We start from the raw sequence: 5,716 nt of genomic DNA on the forward strand, positions 1-5,716 counted from the left end.
CTGTCTCCCTTCTGTGTCTACCGGCCTGGGTTCCTCTGAGGAGCGAGTCCCTGGAGGCCTCTGACGACTGCCACTGGTAAAGCCACCGCCTCCTTCCTCGCCAGCCCTGCTCCCCCCAGAATGGTGTCCCCTTCCCTCCTGGGCGATCTGCTGCTTTTCTACCATGTCTGGGTTTAGGAACTACATAACCAAGGGGCCATTCTGGGCAGCACTGGGGGGCGGAAAGAAGGTCGTTTCTGCTCGTGTGTCATGGGTGCAGGAAGCGGGACCCGTGGTGTCCGCAGCGAGGTGCTGCCGAGCTCAGCCCCGGTCCTCGCGTGTCTCCCCTGCTGCCACCTGGCCACGGCTCTTTGTTGACCGTCCCCCTTGGCTTTGTCAGGGGAAGGAAGGACAGGGAAGGCCCTCTGTCCCTCTTCAAGACAGCACAGGCGTCCTCTGCCCGCACTTGCAGGGGCAGTGCTGGGATCACAGCTGCAGCCCCTCACGCCGCGCTCCTTCTGGGGCCTGCTGTGGAGGCGCAGGCTCTAGTCTCGGGCATTTTCCTGTCCTCTCGCTTGGTCTCAAAACTGGATCCACAGAACAGAAGGACGGTGTCCTAGGACCTAGTGGCTACAGCAGAGAGCCAGCCATGGTGCCGCACGAGTGTCGGGCTCCCAGGGGAGGCGGTGGTACCCGCTGTGGACTCAGGGACACTTCTCAGGAGCCTAGAGTGAGTCGCGTCCTGGGGTCCTGGAGTGAGGACAGAGCCTCCTGCCTGGGGATCGTTCACGACCCTCATCAGGCGAGTCACGCAACAAACCAAGTCAGGTCTGGACCCCCGCTCCGGGGTCTGGACCCAGGCCCTGTCAAATACAAGTTTGTTCTCTATTTATAGGACATTCCCAAACCCCCCAATACAGCTTAATTTCACCACGGTGGGTGTGCTGTTACAAACAGATGGTGGAGTAAAACCTCCTTGTCCCACGAAGGAGGAGGCGCTGAGCGCCCGTGAATGTGACCTGTGCCCGTGGAGGGACACCAGCCGCCTGGACTGACGGAGATGCCTCTGTGCTGGACCGGCCAGGGCAGCATTTACAGGGTCCCTAGACAGATTTATAACACAGCTTCTACCTTGCAGTGCTGCGCGAGCAGACACACCTTATTCTATACGTGGCAAATGAAGAAAACTTCCTTTTTTTTAAAATAAAGATTTTATTTATTTATTTGATAGACAAAGATCACAAGTAGGCAGAGAGGCAGGCAGAGAGAGAGAAGGAAGCAGGCTCCCCGCTGAGCAGAGAGCCAGATGTGGGGCTCGATCCCAGGACCCTGAGATCATGACCTGAGCCAAAGGCAGAGGCTTGTATATATACAATATATAGAGGCATGTATATATACAATATATACAATGTATATATATACAATAAGTCTATTGTGTATATATATACAATATATACAATGTATATATACAATGCGGAGGCATGTATATATACAATATATATATGTGTATATATATGTATGTGTATATATATGTATATATTTTTTTAAAGGTTCTGTTTCTCTACTTGTCACAGGGAGAGAGAGCACAAGCAGGGGGAGAGGCAGAGGCAGAAGCAGGCTTCCTGCTGAGCAGGGAGCCCGATGAGGGACTCAATCCCGGGACCCTGGGATCATGACCTGAGCTGAAAGCAAACGCTTAACCGACAGCCACCCGGGCGCCCCATACATAGTTCTTATAATTTGAGATACTCAAATTAGGGGCAGGAGTGAAGAGGCATCAGATCACGGACCCGGGGACACATACCACCCAAGCGACTCCCACGGGGTGACTGGCGTGGACTCCAGTTTCCAGCATTTGTCATCTGTCCTGGCACCAGGTCCCTGTTCAACTACTGTCATTCCTAAGTGCAATGAAAGAAAGCCCTCTATTTGTGTGTTCTCCGGAAAGCGCTGGGCCCTGCAGCTGCCCCGCCAGGCTCATCCACGTTGGCCTCCCCAGGGGTCACGGGAGTAGGCAGAGCTGAACCGGAAGAGAGCCTGCGGGGAGCCGGTCTTTAATGTCCTCTGAGGCCTACATGTTAAAGAGTAATGTCTGTTTCCAGCTAGAGGATAAGAACTACGTCTTGTGAAATGCCCAAAGCTACCAGAAGTGCTGCCAAGCACAGCCGACCCGACCTCAGCCCTCCACCCCTAGGCCAACGTGAGCACTTTCTCCTTTTGGTGATTTACCTCCATGTGTCCAAGTTATGTCTCTCTCAAAGCTGTCTTGACTTACTCGTGTTCGATGGCTCCGTGGGACACGGGACATGGCTCGCACACCTCCCCGCTCCACCTGCGGGTGTCCCTGTATCACAGGGGGCATTAGCTCACGTGAGCTATAAATACGGCTCATTGCTGAGTCTGCTGGTGTGCTGGGATGACTCTGCCTTCCGGAAGCTTTGGTTTTTCCTAGAGAGAACTGCCTTGGGTTTTTTTACTTGCTTCATATCTTGCTTGCTTTTCTGCCATTTGTTGTTGTTTAAATTCTATTTATTTATTCATGAGAGACAGACAGAGAGAGGGGGGAAGTGGGACGTGGGACTCAATCCCAGGACCTCAGGATCATGACCCAAGCCGAAGGCAGATCCCCAACCAACTGAGCCACCCAGCGCCCCTCTGCCCTTTGTTTTTTTAACATAATTATATGTGCAAATAGTTTAATGGGCCAGTTCTCTGAGACTTATGTTTTAAAAGAGAGCAGCCCCTCCCCTTCCTCTTCTCTTGATCTGATGCTTGTACCTATGGCACCAGGATCTCCACCGATGTGTCAGCTAACGCTTCCATCACACCACGTAACTATTACGTCATTTCCTCCAACCTCTTCGCGTGGTAGCCACCTCCAGCTTTTGTAGCTGTGTCTTTGGCGGTTCAGCCCGCATCACTGCGTAACAGGCTAAAACTGTCACTTCGTGATTGACTGGCTCCCGGAGGCCGAATGCACCCATGCTATCCCCGCCACCATCACCGCCACCCACGTGCACACTTGCCAGCCTTCCCTTGGCAGGGGATCCGCTGGCTGCTTCTACAGAGGTAGAGGGGGTAAGCGACTTGAAGGAGCTGGCATTTTACTTCTCCCTCATCTTCGTCCGTTCAAGTGGCTCTAAGGGAGTCACAGACTGAGACTCCCAGAATCAGCAGGGGCTCGCTGCTCAGTCATGGAGGCTGGAGATACGAGGGCACCGGCATGGCTGGGGGAGGGCTGTGTCCCAGCCGGCGCCTTCTCGCCGTGTCTTCACACACTGGAGGGACCTCGGGGAACCCTCTGGAGCCTCTTTCATAAGAGCGCGGATCCCACACATGGGGCTACCCCACCCTGTTGTTAACCATCTCCGCCCGGGGTTAGGATTTTGACATAGGAGTCCGGCGGGGACATGTGGAGACAACAGCACCTCCAAGTGAACATGTGAAGGCACTCCGGAACTTGAGTGGCTTTGCTGCAGAGGTGGCCCAGGCCCAGGGCCCAGGGGGCTTCCTCACTCCTTGGAGGGATGAGGGGGCTCATCACTCTCATGTCTGCTCCATCCCCCAAGATGTGAGGGGCAGGAGGGGCACACACGACTTTTGAGAACCAAATGCACATCTCAGTCATGTGGCCACAGCTGGTGACAAAGAAGGTTCTGGAACCTATTAAGCTGGTAGCCGTGTGCTAGCTAAAACCCAGATGAAGCAAAGAATATGGAAGGACTACCCATGGTCTCTGCCGAACCCCATCTCCCAGGACGGTTAGAACATTTGTGGGTCGGTCTGGAGAGGCGGGAGTAACAGCTCTGGAACCTCACCAGCTTCAAACAATGGAGGTATGTGTCTCCTTGTGCAACGTGTCCCTCATAGGCCGGGGGACAGCACTGCCTCAGCACAGCCGGGTCAGGAACCCAGCGGGGCAGCCACATCTCAAACTCTGCCAATGGCCAACTCAGACAGAGAAAACCAAAGGGAGGGCTGCCCTCCCGTGGCCAGAACCTGCCCTGTGGTCACCCCCAATGGCAAGGGAACCAGAAGGACCAGCTCTCGTGGGCCACAAAGGCAGGACTCCAGGAATACTTGGTGACCAGTGCAGATGGCTGACCCACTGTCAGGTCACGATATTTAGGACGAGAAAGTGTGGTATGTTGTGACCACTTCGATGCTTTCATATAAGCTTTTGGGTTTCCTGGAAGCTGGTTTTTTTCTTTTTCTCCTTTTAATGAAATGTACTTACCATGAACTGCCCCCAGAACCCTTCCCCAGGCCTGTTTCTGTGGACTTGCCCTTTGCAGGCTCCTTGGCTGTCTACTTTGGCAAGATAACCTGGAGGCACAGAACCATGTCAACAGCCTCCATGGTTTAAATTTTTTTTTTAAGACTTTTAAGAATTTATTTGACAGAGATCACAAGTAGGCAGAGAGGCAGGCAGAGAGAGACAGAGGAACGGAAGCAGGCTCCCCACTGAGCAGAGAGCCCGATGTGGGGCTTGATCCCAGAACCCTGGGATCGTGACCTGAGCGGAAGGCAGAACATGGTTTAGAAGGCTGTCAGCTCTCTGGAGACTTCACTGTTGTGTAGTGAGTGCAGAACTCAGCAAATTCAACCACCAGAGGGGTCTTCCTTTAATTTGATGCCTCTTCCATTTCGTGAGGCATCTCTGGACCAATGCCACTGGACAATTTGTCCCTTAGCTCTTCCGTGTCTGCTTGTCCTTTGCAATGTCAACCCTTTTCATGGCCTCCCCTGGACCACTTGGGGGTCTGGGGATAAAGTGTCAAGAACCCACGGAATGTTCTAGAAAGGCCTGCTCACAGTATCAAGTCCTTCACTGCCTTTTTTTTTTTTTTTTTTTTTTTTTTAAGTAAGCTGAACTCCCAGCATGGGGCCTGAACTCACAACCCCAAGATCAACAGTCGCACACTCCACAGACTGAGCCAGCCAGGTGGCCTGAAGAGCATTTATTTTTTTAAGTATGCCCGAAGCATAAAACTGCCAATGGATCTGGGGGCCCAGTCCTGCCCACCTGCCTCTGGGGCTCCTGACAACAGCCTGCCGGGCAGGGCAGCCTGGAGCAGAGCACCCTTCCCACCATGTGCTAACCGCGGCTTCCTGGCTGTGAGATGTGTGAGGGCGGCCTTTACAGTAGTGAGCCATCAGCGAGTGCCCCAGGGGCAGAGGAAGGAGACGCTAGGAAGTGCTGCCTTTCAGTACTTTCTGACGTATCACTTTGCACAGCGAGGTAGGCTCACTCTCTCCCAAACGAAATCCCTGTCGTGTAGGGTCTTTACTGGAGTATTTGCCTCTTTGCCTGTTGCTGGGACGCTGCAGGCTCCATGAGAGGAGGGCCACATCCTGGGTCACGTACCCCATCCGTGCTGTAGCACCAAGTTCCTCACGGTTCTGCGGGAAGCCAATGGTAGACTCGAGCCCCCAGGGTTGGGCTGCAGATGTTGTCAGACCCTAGCACTTGTGCCTGGAAGAATCCCGTGGCCTGCCCCATCCTCAGTCTGCAAACACAGGCGACTGCTGGAGGTAGTTTTCACGAGCCGGTCTCTCTCACTCAGTTAGCTCTACACGTAGAATCCACATGGGATTCTACTCGTCAGCTGTAATTACAAAACCTACGTTTATTTGTAGAGAAATTTAATAACGGATAGATACAAAGTAAAAAATACTGAACCAGGGGTTTTCTATATAAATACGGCTAATTGACAAAAATGAGGTGACACAGTCA

Source organism: Mustela erminea, chromosome 5 (assembly GCF_009829155.1).
Source record: "Mustela erminea isolate mMusErm1 chromosome 5, mMusErm1.Pri, whole genome shotgun sequence".
NCBI classification, from domain to species: Eukaryota; Metazoa; Chordata; class Mammalia; order Carnivora; family Mustelidae; genus Mustela; species Mustela erminea.